This window comes from Electrophorus electricus, chromosome 12, assembly GCF_041902795.1.
Source record: "Electrophorus electricus isolate QZ-2024a chromosome 12, ASM4190279v1, whole genome shotgun sequence".
NCBI lineage: Eukaryota > Metazoa > Chordata > Actinopteri > Gymnotiformes > Gymnotidae > Electrophorus > Electrophorus electricus.
This window is the reverse complement of record NC_137508.1, coordinates 25,036,591-25,057,500: the sequence shown is the minus strand read 5'-3', so window position 1 is coordinate 25,057,500 and position 20,910 is coordinate 25,036,591. Positions and strand designations below refer to the sequence as shown.

Here is a 20,910-nt window from a genome sequence, read left to right as displayed (position 1 = left end):
ACAGTAATAGTGAGTATCGCTATGCAAATGTTGTAATGGTGTACAATAGTTTTTTAATATGTGGATTACATTTTTATTAACAATATCCCTTATGATTTGGTAAATGTATGAATGTTGCCATTGAACAGTTACAGACTAGCCTGTCTTTTAACGGTAAAACTAATTTTTTGGTTGGGGTTTACCTTTTAAGACGTACAAGTTGTGAGGGCCGTAGTCTTTTCACGACCCCAACATTTTTATTTGTATTATTGTATGTTTATTTCCTTTTCTATCTTGTTAATGTTTTTGGACTTCTAATAGTTTTGTGTGCTTTTCCTCTGAATGTAATGATTAATTTTCATGGTAGCGTATCTGTGGCAAGACGGTTACGATAGCCATAGTCTATGTTTTTTTACGACGTCAGCGATTTTTGTGTTCCTCATCTAAAATATACAACACTAAGCTACGCCTGGACCTGATGCTGGTGTGCAGATAATCATGATTATTCGCAGAAGATGGTCTCAAACATACTCAGAGGGGGTATTACACAATCATTAGGTAAATCGGCCTGTTGGTGCTTGTATCCTGTTGTACATGTCAATTCAGATTCCAAACTTTTGTCATCGGCTGGTCTGTTTCCATAATCTCTAAGAAAGTAAGCATCAGACTATCAAAGAGGACACTTCAGATCTCAGTGCAAGACAACCAAAACAATGAAAACTGCAGGACAAGGGAGAGAGTTACAAAAAGATAGGACAACAGAGTACAACACAAATCTCACAGACCACACACACAGACACACACAGACACACACACACACACACACACACACACACACACACACACACACACACACACACACACACACACACACACTCCATCCTCTCTGTCTCTGACCTTAATTAGATGTGTATGCTTCTAACTCTGCTGAACAATAGGCTGTTGTGAAGGTTTGTGTTGGAGACTGGTGTGCCAACAGCCCCTGGACACAGCTGTGGGGTAACAGAAACCCTTATCTATCTCTGTGTCAGTGTGGAGAATTGCAGAGCAGATCAAATAAGAGGAAGACAGAAAGAAAGAGAGGGAGAAAAAGAGACAAAGGAAGAGAGAGAGGGAGGTCCATCACCACAGAAATAACTGTTGTTTTTTTTTCCTTCAGGGATATAATAGCAAAACCTGCTGATACTGACCTTTGGCCTAACCCTAGTGGGGGATATATGCTGCTGAGGCAACATCCTAATATAACTATATAAATGGATCTCTGTTTAGGTCTCTGTTCAGATCTCTGTTCACATTTCTGTTCAGGTCTCGGTTCACATCTCTGATCACATCTCTGTTCACATCTCTGGTCAGATCTCTGCACTATAGGTCCTGCAGAAGATGGTCCTCATGGAATTCTTCTGGGAGATGGAGCTTAACTTACAGTATACAGTATCCTACACTGTAAGTATAACTATAGAAGTATAACTATAGAAGTTTAACTCTAGTGTCCAGATTTTCTCTGGTTCCCACCGGCCTCTTCCTCACCCATAGTGCTTAATGGCTTTTGGTTCAGACACACACACACACACACACACACACACACACACACACACACACACACACACACACATGCACACTCCCACATGCATGCACACATCCACATGTGTGCACACACACATGGTCCTACGCTGTGTTGTTGTTAGAAATCTGCCACGCCTAACCATGCTCTGCCAAACCATGGCACATGACCTCATTTCCCTTCCCTGGCTACAGTGGTTTAGTATTGGCCCCTGGTTGCTGTGACAGCTCATTCTCCAATCAGAGGCCACAGGGTCTGGTGGATGGGATGCCTGTGGTCACTCTTTTCCTCTTCCACCCATCTGCAACTTTTCCTCTCTCAAAGCTCTTCTGTAAGCATCTGAAATGGTTTCTTAACCCTGATATGTTAAATGTTAGGGATGAGTTGTGAGTTGTTTTGCATCTATTTAGGGGCCTTGATTGCTCAGACGTTGGCTGGGAGACTGCAGCATGTCTTGTGGCATGTGTGAGTGGTGTAATTCTTCATGAGCAAGCTTTTATGATCTAAGAGCTGGCCTTAATTCACCTAAATGTGTTTTTTTTTTCTATTATAGTGATGCATTTATAAGTAGTGGATATACAAACATTTAGAAATGCTTTATATATATATATATATATATATATATATATATATATATATATATATATATATATATATATATATATATATATATATAAACATACACATTTCAGTTTATCAAAGCTTAGGGTTATGGTTAGGGTAACCCCATGCAGAGTCCTGAGTGCTGGGGAAACATCTGGCTTATTGAACTGATATTATATCTGGGTTTGTGCAGGAGTTTTGGCGTGTGTGGCCAGTGTGTGTCCCAGTACAGAGAATAACTTGTAACCCGTGCGGCCCGAGTGCCAAAGGGCGACGGGCAGGACACACAGGCTCCAGCGATGTGGACGAACATTTATTAATATATAAAGACACCGGCACTCATATGTATTACAAACAATGAACATGAACGCAACACGGGTAACATTAAACAAACATGATAAACACAAATAAATGTAACAATGACGAGAAGAACATTTAACTTTAACATTAACACTAACACGCTACCTCAACAATGACTGACAACACTGCACACAATGACAAGAGTTTAAATACACAAAGACTAACACAATACAGGTATGTGCAGGAGTGGTTACGGACAAGATCCTCACACTGCACATGGCAGGCCAAACCACGTGACTCGCGGAGGCGAGTGTTCCATGACATAACTATGTCAGAGTTGACCCATTGGCTGCAGGTGTAACTGTGTTAGAGCTGACCCACTGGCTGCAGGTGTAACTGTGTTAGAGCTGACCCATTGGCTGCAGGTGTAACTGTGTTACAGCTGACCCACTGGCTGCAGGTGTAACTGTGTTACAGCTGACCCACTGGCTGCAGGTGTAACTGTGTTAGAGCTGACCCATTGGCTGCAGGAGTGCATGTCAGATTGCTGCTGTGGGATATGGCTTTGAAACCAAAACCAGAGACAGTAAGTCAGCTCATATGGCCTGGATGAGCAGCACTGCTCACTAAACTGACATGGTCTGTATGTTGAGTAATTCTGTGTAGTGCACATGTGTAACAGCCCAAGTGCCACAGGGCAAGGAGCAGGATGCACAGACTCCCTCAGCGGTGATAGACGTTTATTAACATACAACGCAGACAATGGCACGCACATATAACATAAATAGTAAACACGAACACAGCTACGACTAACACGAACACAATGAACATTATGAACATGAACGTGAACATGAACCTGAACAATGACCAACAACAATGTACACACCAACAAGTGTTTAAATACATAAAAACATAACAAGACTAAACCAGATGCAGGTGTGTGCTGACAAGTGGGTGTGGTTACAAACAGGATGAGTCAAACAATCAATGAGAAAATCCCACTGCAAGCGATGGGCCGGACCACGTGATCAGCAGGAAGGGGAGCGTTCCGTGACAACATGGAAAGGAGTTAATGGGGTCGGTTCTGAGGCCTTGACTCCGCCGCTCCAGAATTTTGCCATGGAACAAAGCTGTTAATAAGCCATGCCCCTCCACACCACAGCATCTGGTCCCCTCCAGTCACCATGGTTACAATAAAAAATAAAACGTAACAGTTTGGGACTCCTGATATCTTATTTCACTAATTCGCTTTAATCTGAGACTCCCGTAGCTCATCTGCTAGAGCAGGTTGAGCATCAAGGTCATGATTCTGACTCCCAGAGAACACGTACCCTCATACATTAAGTCAGTCTGAATAAGTGAGTCTGCCAGAGTCTGTGAATATTTTCTTGGCCTTCTGCTAGCACTATGTATGCATCATTCTGGTAAAGAGGATAACAGAAACGAAAGGTGGATGCAGCAAACAGACACACTGGAGAGAGACTGAAAGAGAGCACTGTATACAAACACTAATTCATGATAGTAGCTTTTAACAAAACTTTAAAAAATACATGAATTGAATTAATTCATTCTTATATATAAACGCTTTACTCTTAAAAACTTGAAAGGTCTACCTGGCCTACCTTTTAGGGCATGCAAAGCAAGACTGTTCCTGCAACTGCTCCTGTATCTGATTTTTCCAAAGCACTGGAAAATCTTAAAGGGCATAAATGAATTGATCAGACGTCAGAGCTGTGGCCATATGTGCACTTATTGGAATGTGAAAGATGAGCCCAGCAGTCTGTTTTCTGGAACCCTACATGGGGTGACTGCACTCCGGAACCTCAGATGGGTGATTGCATTCCGGAGCACCACACAGCGACAGCATTCCAGAATCCCAAAAGGGGTGATTTTGCTCCTGAGGTCCACACATGGGTGGCTGTACTCTTGAAACCCCAGACTGGTAACTGCATATGGTGCTGACTACACTGCAGAACCCCACACATGGCAGTGACTGCACTCTGGAACCCCACACGGATAGTGACCACACTCTGCAACCGCACACGGTAGTGACCGTGCTCTGGAGCCCCACACGACTTCATTCCTGTACCCCACACAGACTGCACTTTGTATCTCCTGCTGTGGTGAGCTGCACTTTGTGTCTCACTGCTGCTCTAGCTGGAAGTGGGTTGTGGCTTTGGGTCTTTGTCCTGCCATTACTGTGTCTCTGTGTGTTTTCTGTTGTGTACTGTGTCTCGTGTACGGTAAACGCCTTCCGCTGGTCAGCCGCAGGAGCCCTGGAGACAGATGCAGTATGTGAGGTGTGCCTCGCATGTACTCTGGGAGAGTCTGAGAGATAGAGAGAGGATGTGTTCCCTTTGTTAGAGCCAGTGTGAGTTAGCAAGAGTGCGTGTGGGGGATAGATCATTCACCTGTGCTGAATGATAATGTGCTCACTTTTGCTAAAGAAGGAATTTAGAAGAAATCTGGTAGACATCTGGAATGGAAACATTAGGCTTATTTGGGCTTGATTTTCTCAAAGGAACTAAAAATGTGTAAGGATATTTTGTTCCCCTAAAATAAGTATACACACACACACACACACACACACACACACACACACACACACACACACACCTGTTTTGGCATTGTTCCTCTGCGAGGGTTTGGGTTAGACTCTGATGAAGTTAGACTCTATTTGAGTTAGACTCTATTTGAGTTAGATTCTGCTGTAATTGCTTCACATAGGTTGCACACTGCAGGACACTGCAGGTGTCAGAAATACTACTGGGAATACTGGAAATACTGTTTTAGATATAGACAAAGGGTGGTTCAGATAAGGGGTAGTTTAAATGAGGGGTAGTTTAAGTGAGGGGTAGTTTAGGAGAGGGGTAGTTTAAGTGAGGGGTGGTTTAGGAGAGGGGTAGTTTAAGTGAGGGGTAGTTTAGGAGAGGGGTGGTGATTCAGAAAAGAGGGGTTTAGGTGAGAGCTGGTTTACCCTGTGTACTAGGAAACTGTCAGGATAAAGTCTGTTTAATGTCTGGTACAACTTAATTGGACATTTACATTGTCACATACAGGGGACTGTCTGGAAAAGACCAGTCTAGCCGACTGGTGCGTGTCTAGCAGACTCCTGACCCCCAGAAACGCATGCCGACCAGTTCATCATAGCTAACCCACAACCCTCATAGTTAACCCATAACCCTTATAGCTTTTCTCATGCCACATCTACAAGCTTCTTGAGCAACCTTGAGTGTGAGAAAGGTGGTACATAAATGTAAAGGATGATGATGATGATGATGATGATGATGATGATGATGATGATGATGACCACAGACAGGAAACACCTATAGGCTCCTTTAGTGACCTTCTGAACTCTTAATAATGGTCTCTCCTTCTCTGTCTCTCTCGCTTACATAATTACACACACAGGAGCAGACACACACACACACACACACACAAATTATAATTAGACATGTTCAGATATGTGTATATATAACTCCTTATCTAAACCCAGACCAACATATCGCTAACAACAGCCCAACACAAGCAGTCGTGGTTTCTTCATAAAGTATTGTCTTCAAGCATAATGGGTGGCTTTGATTTCCTCTTTCAGGCATGCATTATGATCATTTTCATATTTGCATCAACATCCAATCCCTCAACACGGACATATAATCGCTGGCCGGGAGTCCGGCGGATCCCTGCATAATGTGGTTATGAGAAAAGAACGCCGTTTAGCTTCGGACTCCGTTTGAGATTGAGAAAGTGCTGATGGTTGGAATCAATGTCCTCATGGCCAAATTACTCCTTCACAGGTCTAAGGTTTCGGCTAAATGGCCAAACCTGAAAACACTGATACAAATTATATTAGCCTAAAGCCCCCATCATATAGAGCAAGTTATACTTAATGCTATTTGCTCTATTTATTGATGAACCAGGGGAGGCAGAAAGGCTGCACTGTGTGTGTGTGTGTGTGTGTGTGTGTGTGTGTGTGTGTGTGTGTGTGCGTGTGTGTGCGCGTGTGTGTGTGTGTATGTCTGTGAGCATGTGCGCTGATGTGCACCATATGTGTTTGCTACCCTTTGAACAGATGAATGTGAAGTATTAGTGATATAGCATACTGATAATATAGTTATGATGTAAGAGTGGGAGAGCATTCATTACTTATCATGACAACCTTCACTTCCTCACACAGACAGCAATAGGTTCAGCTAACTGATGTAACTGTAACTAAGGTAACCAAGGTAACTGTAATTGAGGTAACCAAGGTAACTGTAACTGAGGCAATGGAATTGCATGAACAGTTTGAATGTTTTATCTGCCATCATGATTTAGTTCTGCATATGGACAATGGGACATCAGAACCACTCTTCAGCCATGGTAATCTGTTCAGTTCAGTTTTATGTAACAGAAAATGTAACAAAGCATCTTTACAGAAATCAACATCCTCTAGCTGACCCTGGATGACCAAAGAAGGAAGTGACAATGGCAGGAAGAAACTGTCTGAGATAACAGAGGGAAGAAACCATGAAGGGAGCCCTTCATCTGGACTGAAACTGGATCAGCCATAGAGGAAAGTTACAACAGCAGCAATTTTCACGTTTTATTTGCATTAACCGTGTAAGATGCAGACATGTAAGAAACAGAGTACTGGTGATGTACTGAAAAAAAGAATAACTTACTCAGTACTTTAAAGGGTTCTGAAACTTCCTTACTTAATTTAAATGATTTTGCTATGTGATTAAATCCTTCAGTATGCCTTTACCTGAATTTCCATTGATTGTGATTGGTGGTTATTCACTGTTATTGACTAACCCTGTTCTGTTAGGCTTTGGCCAGATGTAAGAGGAAATGTCTGTTAAAATATACATTAGAAACATTTTACCTATGATTACTGGAATAGAGAATGCTTTACATTACTTAGCTACCTAATAATCAGTACCAAAGGCATTTAGATTTGGCTGGGTAGTATGTGTGTGATGTGCTCAGTGTCCACTGAAATAACCTGGTCTGGCTGATAGAGGGAGTACAGCTATAGATCTGTGGCCAGTGTGGGTACGCTGAACACCACCTGACCAGGCCGCACTATAAACAACAGACACGGCAACACGCATGCTGTCACCTAACCCTAACTGAAACACAGACAGATAGACAGAGAAAGAGATACACACAGAGACAGGCAGCAGAGTATAATGATTTTATCACTGTAAATATTAATAATTGTATTAATAGCTTTGCTAACAATTGTTAATTTTTATGCTAATACGACTATTAGAATTAGAATTTGATAGTGCACAAATGCACATTAGGTGTGCAGTTTCATATCCTTATGCACATTAATGCCAATACGTGTAATGGTGAATGAACGGATTGAAGATCCGGACTATGGACTGAAACAGAGCTCTGTTACTGTTCATCCATTTACTCCCATTGCTTTTTGGTACTAACTACCACTTTAAATGCAGCCTTCAGTATATCCAGTGTTCAGTGTTCACATTCACATTCATCAGTCCAGTCATTCGTATGGTTTTGACCGCATAGCTTCCTTGTGGCTCTGTTCCCACCTCAGTGTTAAGGCTGATTAAAGCGTGGTTTGAAGGCCGATCAGTGCAATGGTCTCTTCCCTGAGGAGAATTCCCAGGTCATGGTAATCAACTCTGACAGCTCTTCAGGCGAGAGGAGGGTGTAGAGTATCCACATGGGCCGGAACACAGCCAGGCTTCCCGCTCTTGCCATGGAACACACACACACACACACACACACACATATTCACTAGCAGAAGGAGCAATGTGTACTAAAGTGACATTAATGGGCCATTGATGACACAACGAGGTGAGCAGAGGGACCACTTTCCCGCTTCTTGATCCTTGGTGCTGTCGCCTCGAGTTTCACGGCATGCTCCATCCTCCTGGCGTTCCATCCTACCAGTGCTCCGCTTCACCCACCGCAGGCTCCCTGGGATCAGGATGTCCTCGCGCGGAAATGCTCACGTGATTTACTGTTGCTCCGGCTCTCCAGGTGCCACAGGTGGCTGGGATAAAATGACCGGCCGGAGAGTCGAGCACTCTGACCACGCTTTCGTATCTGGGAGGCGGCTGGAATTGTCTCTGGTTTGACAGGATTGGGGAATGTGCCCGTCACCTTATACTCTCGAAGCACAAAGCGCACTGTGGACGGCAGTAAATTATTAATGGGAAAATTAGAACCTGAAAGCCATATTCAAATGACAGGAACATGTAAATTGCAACAATCAATGAGATTTAGTAAGAAGTGTGAGGGTTGACCAGTAAATAGCTACATTTCCGTCCAAGTGATTTTTTACGAAAATTGCTTTAGCACTTTAAAATGTTTGTCAATATCAGCAAAAGAAAATGATTTTTTGGGTAAAATTCCATCTTGAAACATTACATTTTTAAGCCTTCACTGCTATCACTGGAATGGAATGTGAGCAATGAGCATTCAATTAACTGTTAACAAGGTATATGCTGATTTAAGGAAGTATTTAATGGTTTATGGAGGTATAAACTGGTTTAAGGAGGTATTTACTGGTTTAAGGAGGTATATACTGACTTAAGGAAGCATATACTAGTTTAAGGAGATATTTACTGGTTTAAACGTCATTGTGTTTAGCATTGTGTTTAGCATTGTTTAGCGTTGTGTTTAGCATTGTGCTTAGAATGTATCTTATTTTTATATCAGCATATGTTAGGTGCATATTATTACATCTAGATTATTTAGTTTCATAAATACTATGCAACATTATACTATAGCAATCTAACTGTTTGTACCTGAACTTATACTGTATGTCTTAGCCATAATCTCTTGTACTGAGACCTCTATGTTCTATTATGTTCTATGAATGAATTACTTTTCAGTAAAAGATATTGTTGGGCTAGCTGCATATCCAGTTTTGGTCTGGGCATCTCAGATCTGAAGGAAATCTATGTGAAAGAATCACACATCTATCTGAAGGAATTCCACCCAAAGTATTTAAATGGTCAGTGTTGAGCCATTACCAAGATGGTAATTTGTATTAATTCAGCCTCGAGCCACTTATGATGCACACTTGAGAAAACTCTCAGGTTAAGACAAACCTTAAGACAAACACTTAAACCCATAAGACAAACACTTAAAATAAACCCTTAAGACAAACCGTTAAGACCAATACTTAAGACAAACCCTTAAGACAAACACTTAAGCCGACCCCCTAAGAAAAGAACATCGAAACGTCAGTGTGGCCGCCATAATGAAACCCAACACCAATACGTGAGTAGAGCCTGTGTATGCCCTGTTCAGGCCATATGAGTGCTTCATTCTGTGCTGTGGGAGGCTTAATGATTTGGTTAGATAAAGGCAACTGGTGTTAGCTGAGATACTCCTGGTAGACCAGAGGGTGGCTGTGTTTAACCATACACAGTAAATACCAGAAAAAGTCAGGGAGGATGTCTAGTGATGTGTGGTCATAAAAACAGCCACACTCCCACAACACACACACATACAGTGGCACCGGGACACCTCCCCGACAACATGGTTTAACAGCTGTGGTTGATACAAATTGCCCACAGTCTAAATGCCAGTATATCAAATGAATAATGCTTTACCATAACCAAAACTGTTACAAAAAAAAATAAAAAATCAAGTAAGATTAATAATAACAAAAAATAATAATAACAAAAAGTGCAGTAACAGGATGTGACTATGCCAGCACTTCTCTGTGGGTGACCTCTCCTGTGACCTCCCAGCCAGCCTTGGCAAACAGCACACAACAGCCCAACTGCTGAATTGACCAAGGAGAAACAGTTATATCGCACTCCAAATGAACAAGTGCAGCCAGGTCCTCTTCAGGGTAATTAGAGCACCTGGCCTATAGAAGACCTCATGGCTGAAACATGTTCTACAAGTGTTATGCTATTCTTAAGGCAAATGTCGCATGTTGACCAACTATCTCCATGTGTGCATGCAGAGATATGTGCACATATGTGTGTGTGCATGACAGTGTTCCTGTTGGATCATGAGGATATGCAACATGCATGCAGTGTATCCATGCATGCAAACAAAGGGAGCATCAAATGGCTCAGGTGCAAGGGTTTGCAATCATATGCAAAACAAGGACCCAGAGGCAACATTTTCTGTGTAAATATTGAATTTAAATATTGAACTTTCTATTTAAATATTGAACTCTGAATCCATTTCACCTTTTGGTCAATCATTTTCTATGAGTAAACATGCACTTGATTTTTGTGTTTGGGAATGGAAGTAGAGTCAAATTTAGACTGAGACAAATTAATCAGTATAACACAAATATAGTTTTCAATTACAAGATAAATTACTGTCTTCAGAAAGGTTGTATAACAAGCATGATTCTAAGATTATTAGAATTGTCCAATGTCTGATATGTTGTATTTTGTAATGTTTTGAATGCATGCTTTGAATGCTTACCCCTTTTGCAGTGCTAAACAATGAGAGAATGTTTGTTGTGTAAATGTATATATATTTATGAGTTTTTTGTTATCCATTTACACAACAAACATTCTTGCTTCAACCAAGACATCAAACTGATTATGGATATTGAACCTAGGTTCCCTGGGGTTAGTGTGGCTTGGCATCATTTTAACAATTAAAACATCATGCAGATGTTTAACCCAGAATTGTTTTTAAAGACTTTGAACAGGAGCTGGTTGAGAGAGTATAAAAGCACAAACGTCCATGTCACAAATAAAGTTGGTCATTATTGCATCGACAAATTTGATACGGTACGTTTCAACATTGAATGTTTCTGTGCTTGAGTTCAGGTTTAACTGCTGCATATGGTCTCCTAAAATCACTGAGATACTTCTCACCTTATTGGTTTTTACCTAAATTATCTTTTACAGAGAGTAAGACACTACCAATGACACTACCAAAGTACTAGTTAGATGATGTTAGATTTCATCATTTATGTACTGTGATGCCTGTCTTTCTGACTTTATGCACTGTGATGCCTGTCTTTCTTATTTTATGTATTGTGATATCTGTCTTTCTGATTTTTTGTACTGTGATGTCTGTCTTTCTGACTTTATGCACTGTGATGCCTGTCTTTCTGATTTTATGTACTGTGATGCCTGTCTTTCTGATTTTATGTACTGTGATGCCTGTCTTTCTTCCTTAATGTGCTGAGATCTCTCTCTTTACACAGGGCACAATGCAATGCCTCAGAGCTTTAAACATTTGCTTCATTCTACTGGTCAGTTTTCCTCATAAAGGGACCACACAACTAACAGATACTAAATTACAAACAATCATCCAAGAAATGTATCATAGGTAAGGTACATGTTTTTTATCGTAAGGTACAGGTTTTTCATTTGCTCACAAGGTCTTGATGGTCTTAACATGGTCAACAACATATGTTTTAATAAACACCCAAACAGGCTTGATCACAATGCTCTGAGACGTGAAGTTGCAAGGGTTAACAACCAAAGGAGATCAAACAGGAATGCTAATTTACCCATGTAAGAAAAACGTCTTCTTCCTTTCAACCAGATATTGGTGTTGTTTCTGTAGTACAGTGACATTCTGTGAGTGAAATTACTCACAACAAAAAATATAAGTGCGAGCTTCTTCCAGTAACCTTGTATCACAAATAGTATTCGGCTATAAAGGCCTGGTCTGTAGTATATTTTTAATCTCTGTGAACCTCTAGTGAATTACTGCTAGCTTGGTGTGTGAACAGAAGATGATTGGTTCAGGCAGAGAGCAGCACACATCTGAAGAGAAGATGATTGGTTCAGGCAGAGAGCAGCAGACATCTAAACAGAAGCACAGGCTCCATTAAATCCAACATGTCTCTTTTGTTCATTGCTTGTGCGTTTGAATTAGGGGGAATCAGTACAGCATCGCCTTACAGCTTCCTAAGGAAGACTGTAACAGTGGGGAAATAGCAAGAAACTCAATTCCTGCTAACTTTGAAACAATACGAAATACCATGGCACAAGGGAAAGTTGCTCAGGACACAGGAGTCATTGCTGCCATTCCACAAATGGTCATGAAGAATAAGCCGTACACCCATCACTCGGAATACAGAGTTCTGAACTGTCTGAACAATGTTCTGAACAATAACATGTGTGTTATTGTCTACACCCACTTTAGTCCCTGCACTTCTAAATGCCTGGACAGTCAAAACAACAACAACAATATTTACGTCCCACTAGAAAATGTGTTCAATAGAATCACTCCAGGATATAAAGCTTTTGTGTACAGCACAATATTCCATTATGACCAACAACACCAAACCACACAGAGCATGTTTCAGTTGTTAATGAGAATCACAGCAGTACCAATTTACTGCTGTTATGAAGTGAGAAATGGGGTTTACTGTGAAGAGCTAAAAGAGTCAAATGGTCCCAACCAACGCTGTCTTTCTCAGCTGCATCAGGAAGAGAACCTGTGAGCTGGACATGTAGGGGTATCATGGTTCCTGTGGCGCCTGTACCATGTGATATTGTTTTTGGTTCGTGTCTCCTCCTCTGTTATCTCTACCCTTTATCTTTCTCACCTGTTCCTGTGAAACCCTCATTAGCCTTTCTTTGCATATTTTCTGTTATATTTCTGGTTTTCTGCCTGATTTACTGGCCAGTTTTCTTGTTCCTGTTGTGTGTTGTAGTGTACGTCTATTACCCTGTTTATAGTGCCCTGATTGGATTACCATGAATAAAGACACCTGTTTACCACACATGCCCTGTGTCACCTCAACAACTGTTACTATGAGTGATTTTGCTTATTTTTTGCTGCCTTATTAAATAGCAGTTTGTATTTCATCCATGCGTTTCAGAATCAAATGTTAAAAACATGCTCAAAAGAGGATACCACACATATATATAAAAAGCAGATCCCCAGCAATGTAAGCAACAACCATAACAGGGCCTTGAACCCAGGTGAGAAACATTCACCCTGACCACCACACCAAAGACACATCACCCTTGCTCCTTCTGGGGTAACAGCCTCTTCCACCACAGCGGAGGGCAATGGTCAGGAGCAGGGCAGGGTCTGAGGGGAGGAGGATGAACCTGTGGTGAGCGGTAGTGACTCGGGGGTAAGAACATTACCCATGGAACCACAATTTGGAGTAAACGGAATGTTTCCTAATCCATTTCTGTACAGCAACCATAGAGATTAACCCAATGACTCTAAAATGACCTTAGGACAACCATAGAATGGCCCTAGGGTCAACTGTCTGTCATTTGGTCACAGCTGTTGTGGGATTGAGTAAAATGCTTAACTCCAAAGTATTCATGGGGTGAAAAATCTTAACTGTGAGATTCAGCGGCTAAGTCAGTGAGAATAATCATTAGGAAAACATGCAGTTTAGAAAGAGTGCACTAATACCATGACCCAGTCTACTACAGGCAAGGGGTGTAACTTCCTCTCCTCTCTCTCTCTATCTCTTTTTCTCTTTTTCTTTCTCTCCCCCATCTCTCTGTCTCTCTTTCTTTCTTACATCCATTCGCATTGATCTTGGGGAGATTCATTACAGATCCTTGTTACCATATATCTCATTGATCTACCCATCTCCTTTGATTAGCCATTTGAACATAACACACCAATGGTGGTGGCCTTGAATAAACACTTAGGCGGGGGATACAGATGAATAAACACTTAGGCGGGGGATACAGATGAATAAACACTTAGGAGGGGGGATACAGATGAATAATGTTTGATATCCCAGTGATGTTCCAGATCAACAATCCAAACCTGTCGCTTTACACAGACCTGTCTGTTAATCCAGACCTGTTTAATAATTCAGACCTGCATAATTTAGATTTCAGATGGATGTGCAAAATTCTGGATACAGAGATAAAATAAAAGAGTACCACATTGCTGAAATAGTGAGTCACACCAAAGCAGAGAGACACACCAAAGCAGTGAGATGCACCAAAACAGTGAGACACATTAAAGTAATGAAACAACAGTGAGACACACTTAACTAGTAGGACACAACAAAACAGTAAGATGACAGTGAGACTGAACAGTGAGACAACAATAAAACACATAAGCAGTGAGACACACCAAAACAGTGAGACACATAACCTTAAGAAGGTCGAACCAGTGCAAAGGGAAAAGGTTCTAATATTCCAATATTTAAATATTCAAAATTTGTATTCTGTATTCAAAGTTTGAAGACCATTATTAGAATGTCATTGGTCATTGAAATGTAGAACTTATTAATTGTCAGATCAATTAACACACACACAGACACACACACACACACACACACACACACACACACACACACACACACACACACACACACACACCACACAGGCACTGTATATATGTGTATTTATATGTATGAATAACACTGTAACTTTGTACCATAAACTCACTGTAAACATGAACAAGTTATATTGAACAAATTCATAACCAATATTTAAATAACAAAGTTTATTAGTCATAGGGATTTTATTTTATTAAAAGTATTTACTGTTGATACAGCAAATCTAAAAATGGAAAATACATAGACATCCTCAAACAAGCCATGAAGGAACCTTTACACCCAAACACACACACACACACACACACACACACACACACACACACACACACACACACACACACACACACACACACACACACTGACAACCTCCCTACACACATCCAACCACCACCCTTAACACACACACACTCCTTCGTTTGTGGGCAGCGATTGCTGGTTGGTTTGGGGGCCACCACAGTGGTTAGATGGAGTCATTGAGGGAGTCATAGTGGAGTTCTCAGCTCTTCTCTGTGGGTGGCCCACACTGCACGTGGGCGCTAGAGACAGTCCACACACACACACACACACACACACACACACACACACACACACACACACACACACACACACACACACTTTCACAGTGGTGGACACCCACACTGGCCAAAACCCTCACTGACATGTACCGACACACACCTTGTAATTTTAACTAAAGGTAAAAATACACCCTCCCCACTTTAATGTGGTTTCTTGTGCCTGGGGGTCAGCAGGGGTTACTATTTTCAGGGGTTACAGTTTCTTCTTGATCAATATAAAAAACATGCCTGCCTTCTGTCTTGTAGGATAGATCTATTTTATAGTTCCAGAAAAAAACAAACCTTTTCTGTTGAAAATGAGACTTCTGTAACTTGTCAAAAGTCAAATATGTCTTGTTGAATTGCAGTTATGAAAGAAGAAAATAGGTGACTTTTTAAAGTTGTGGATTATTTCTGCTTGGGAAAACATTCTTAGGTACACTAGACAAATTCTTCTCAGGCATTTGGGTCTGTAAGTGAGATGGTTTCGATGAAAAGAAACATTGACTGAGCATTGGGACACTGTAGCTGTGTGAAGCAGACCTCTCTGGTCTCCTGGGCCACCTTTCAAATCAAGCATTCAAATATATCAATTTTACACACATCTCCTATGCTCATATTAAATATTTGCATAAACTAAATATGTATATATCTATTTTAAAAGGTAGATCACCTGAGTGATATGAAACATTACATCATACTGATAGTTCACTAAAGTTATTTTTAAAATTTGGTTTATAACCCAGACAGTTTCTTATTTTATGGAATGAAAGCGAACTAAGATTCATTTAATGGAAAGATTAGATTTCCACTTAGTTTTCACAAATTCAGCTGTTCATCTGATCATCTGTCCATCATCCATTGGTTCAGGGATCACTCAATACATACATCTTTACATCAGGCTGAGACCTTTAGTGGTCAGAAGACACTTTATTGTCTGGGCTTTGCACAAACAAAGAAAGATTTGTTTGCATAGGACATCTTTGCTTGAACAATTTGCTCTCTCTTGATGGACAGTATGTATTAGTCAGACAATGCCAGCTTTCTAGAAAAGATTCGCTTTAGTGAAGGAACCTTCACTGAACATATATGGCTGTATCCCAACATGCCCTGAGGTTTGGGAATAGAATGACTCCAGCTCTGACTTCAGCGCTGACACTGACATTAAATGAACCTGCTTTGGTTTCATCCATTTTGGTTCAGGAATTGAAGCAGCAAAACTCAAAGACCTTCATCACTGAAATCCTGTCACATATTAGATGGTGATGGGCATTATATAAGAGCAGGAACAACATTTTTTATGGAAACATGATATTGTCATTGTTTATATCATGTGTGGGGAAAAAAGCAAACAAAAAACCCTCAGAAACATAACCAGGAAACTCTGAAACATTATTATCTGATTATTGTTTGATTACATGTAATAACATTAACTGGCAAATGAGTGGGATTTGTGAGAAACCTAACACACACACATACACACACACACACCTTCCATCAGAAGAAGATAGAACTATCTACTGTCTCCCAAAGCATTGTGGGTAACCACCTTCAACAAGCTCACCCACCACTCCACAGTAATCGTTACAGATGCTCACTGTGATTGGAGTGTCTTCAGGTCGAGTCGGCACTCTGATGTGGTTTTTTGGAGGCACTTACTCCCCTCCAAGTGGTCATAACTGCCCAACATGAGACAGTCCTCCACTGCTTTCCTCTCTTTTACCGACTTCCTGTGATCGTCAATCCTGAAACCAAAGAGAATTGGGCAGGATTCGTGGCTAGAGCCCCTAACCTCAAGGATACACTAATGCAAGAAAAGCTTTTCGCCAGCCAGTGGCACCCTTACATAAAAGGCCATGGCATCAATAATTAAGCACTGATTAGATTTAATATTTAATGGTGGCGACATGTAATTTACACTCAAGAACCAGAAATCACAAGATGCACACCAAAATAAACAAGTACACTACATGCAAAATGAAACATTCATCATGATTTTCATCCATCTCCTTTTTTCTAAATCTCCCTTTCTCTCTCTCTCTTTCTATCTATCTATCTATCTATCTATCTATCTATCTATCTATCTATCTATCTATCTATCTATCTATCTATCTATCTATCTATCTATCTATCTATCTATCTATCTATCTATCTATCTATCTATCTATCTATCTATCTATCCATCTATGTCCCTACAGGAAGAGACATTATTTAAAATATGCACATTTTAACCACTGCAAGACTGGTATATTTCTAGTGTTTTTAACCAGAATATAAGATAAATGAGCCAGCAAATTCTTATGACAGTATGCAAATAAAAACTTTTACAAATTGCTCAGATATTTCCCATCCATATCTTAATAAAATGCCTCTCATAATAAAAATCGTATTTAAAACCCTAACAAAAATATTTTAAAACTTCTTTTACAAATGTTGAGAGTGACACTGTAGCACGTGAATGTGTTTTACATTAAGCCACAAGAGGGCGGTATTGAGTTTGGTATTCCGGAAGGCGGTTCATATCTGCTCTGGAAAACAAACACGTCTGTCCTCATGTAGGGGGTTCAAAAATGGTAGAAGCACAGAAAAGTGAATACCAAAGATCTGAGCTGTTATTTTAGAAATACTTGGTGTGTGTTTCTCTTGTACATCAATGCAGGAAAATTACATCCAAAAAACATACATCTTCTCTATGTATGTGACTTCGCTATAGGCAGACCAGTAGGCAGACCAGAGGGCTCTGCCATAACCAGTTTGTGGAACCTGATCTCTTCAAATGATATGAGATTTAGTGTGGGGTCCCAGACATAAAGGTATCACCATATGGTCATCAAATGACATATAAAAAGTAAGACTCTCTGCTCTGTACAAATGAAATACCTTCTACAAATAATTTGTGTATGTGTGTGTGTGTGTGTGTGTGTCTGTCTTCCTTGTGCATTGCTTTGATCATTCCAAGCCATTCAGAGACCTCAGAAAGAGAGAAAGAGAGAGAGATATGTGTCTCTGTGTGTGTGTTTAACGCTGTCTATAACTGTATGACAATGCCTCATTCAAAGACAGTGTGCCCAAATGAAATTGGCATAAATTTCGTCATAAATACAAAAAAAAAGGGATATTCATAAACTTTACAGCATTATATGGAATATGGAATATACATTCTCTTAAAGTGGTATGTGCTTTTATGCTGCATGAAGAATTAAAAGATTCAGAGAGAGAAAAAGAGAAAGGCAGGGACAGACAGAGAGAGAGAGCGAGACAGAGAGAGAGAGAGAGAGACAGAGAGTGAGAGAGAGAGAGCACAAGTTGTGGTTTTACTGGCGATGGACTCATGTTCATGTCTGACAGGAGATGGGTGCAGTCTTTCACTCTCCATCCCAAGAGCCACTTCATGGTGCTGTTTACTGGTTAAGGCTTCCAGAGATCATTATCCACAAGCTTTTGATTCCTCACAACTCAGTCCAGCTGTGACAGATGCTAAAGACGAGACAAGGAGAACAAGGGGAGCCACACAGTGGAGACAGGAATGGCTCCCACACCTCCATCATTACACCTCCATCCATACACCTCCATCCTTACACCTCCATCCTCAATCTTTCACTTCAGTCATACATTTATTTATTTATTTTAGTGAAATGTCTTCACAGTCTGAATATTCACTGTAATGTTCACAGAGGGGCCGTTACTCTCACTGCCTGTGGGACCTCAGAGCAGGCCGGTGCGTACGTGTTCCTGGTGTTACTTCCTCTGGATGTGGAACACTATGGCTGTACGTGGTCCTGGTGTAACGTGCCCTGGACGTGTAACACTATGGCTGTACGTGGTCCTGGTGTAACGTGCCCTGGACGTGTAACACTATGGCTGTACGTGGTCCTGGTGTAACATGCCCTGGACGTGTAACACTATGGCTGTACATGGTCCTGGTGTTACTTCCCTGGATGTGGAACACTATGGCTGTTCTCCTGGCAGCACAGGTCTAGTATGACAAAAGATTCTTCCTTGCCAGACCAACAGAGAGAAAAGGAAACACCACTCCTGCCAATGTTTTCATTACCGACTAGACCTAGTCCGGCGGGAGGGCTTCCGTTTGTGTGCTGTGTCTTCCCAGAATTACAGCTATTGTTCAGTAAAATCTTTGTGGGCGTTGAGGAGAGAGACAGAGAATAGCAGCGCCCTTTTTGGCTATGTAAAACTGACCAGACACTAACCAAAACCAGCAGCATGAGCAAAGCCAGCTTCCTACTTCTGGTCACATGACCAAGGTCAACAGGAAGTTGTGTTGTGCGAGTCAGTAGTGTCCACAATAGCTTGAGTGTCTTTTCATTGACATGTGATATATGTCCACAGACATGATGACTTTCATATCCCAGGAGTTTCAGTATATGATCCTATATTGTAGATTATTGTAGGCTGTATCTACTGGATTATAGGTTTCTTCAAAGATTATATGTTTGAGTGTGGATCAGAATTGTTTTTTTTGTTTTTTTTTTGCCTTGAAGAGTGACAATTGAACAGTAATGAATAGCTTGCTATTGCCTAAATAAACTAGCAATTATTTTTGATTCATTTGAAATGATTGTTCTGACAGGTCTGTAAACTGTTAAATGTGAATCTAGGTTTGTCTTTAAAAAAACATTATTTTTGGTCTTGGTGAGAAATACGAGGACAGAGACAGGGTAAGAACACAGAAGGAGAAGGAAAAGCCCGAGAGGATGGACAGAAGAGAGGAAGGAGGAAGGGATTAAGAAAAGGAAGAATGTTTAGGAGAAATAGGGAACAGGAGAATTTCAAACTCAGAACGTTCAGAATTTTCCAAACTCAGAATGTTTCAGTCTAAGAACATTCCTTATCTCTCCATGGTATCCTGAACACTGAACCCAGAAACCTGGCACAAACTTCTTTTTTTTTTTTCTCTCTCTCTCTCTCTCCATCTTTTTCTCTCCGTCTCTATTTCTCCTCCATAGGTCTGGCTGTGTGTAACAGGAGGTGATGTGGTTGATGCAGCTGTATCTCCTGTGTTCCCCTCCATCTCCTGTGTCTGTTCCTGCGTTCCCCCCCAATGACCACCTCAAAAAAGGGGGCAGGGTTAGGGTTCGGGTCAGGGTTCAGTTCTGACACAGTGCTGTGCGATGTGTTCTCACCCAGGGAGCATGTGGGGTCATTCCTTTGCAGTGTGTGCCTGGAAGAAGTTCTGCATTTCTGAGAACGTTTTGGTGCAATTCAGACCTTGCTGTCATTAATGCACATGATACAGTTTGAGTGCTATCAGCTTTGCTCATTCTGAACATGGGATTTGTTTCATGTTGATATAAGATTTGTTTTTGTTTATATGGCATTTGTTTCATATGACTTGTGTTTATGTATAGGTTGTGTGTTTATATATATATATATGTGTGTGTGTGTGTGTGTGTGTGTGTGTTTATACATATATTAAGTAAAAGATATCTTAAAGCTAATTTAGTTTGTCTATTTGAAAAGCTTTAAAACGTAAATAAAATTGAACAAAAGTAATCAGAGTATGTTGCTTTAATATAGTAATCTTTTGAATTACAGGCCATTTTTATATTTATATCTTTAGCCCATTTTTCTCCCAATTTAGTCATTATGCCATCTAGCTAACCTTTCTTCATCAGACTACAGTCACCAACAGTGGATGGTGCAGCGAGTGCCTGCATCCTCTG

The 20,910-nt window shown here is 40.8% G+C and overlaps 2 long non-coding RNA genes across 2 annotated transcripts in view; both read left to right on the top strand.

The window, feature by feature from the left end:
• Positions 1-8,511, top strand: part of LOC113589517 (uncharacterized) — a 10,124-nt gene extending 1,613 nt beyond the window's left edge. The window contains exons 2-3 of the long non-coding RNA XR_003411992.3: positions 1,333-1,422; positions 6,862-8,511. This is a non-coding gene — a long non-coding RNA (uncharacterized LOC113589517). The remainder of the gene's footprint in view (positions 1-1,332; positions 1,423-6,861) is intronic.
• A 2,637-nt stretch (positions 8,512-11,148) lies between these two features.
• Positions 11,149-13,125, top strand: LOC145660195 (uncharacterized). The gene is made up of 4 exons (XR_014126380.1): positions 11,149-11,178; positions 11,601-11,725; positions 11,833-11,913; positions 12,281-13,125. It is a non-coding gene; the product is annotated as an uncharacterized LOC145660195 (long non-coding RNA).
• Positions 13,126-20,910: the final 7,785 nt, after the last annotated feature.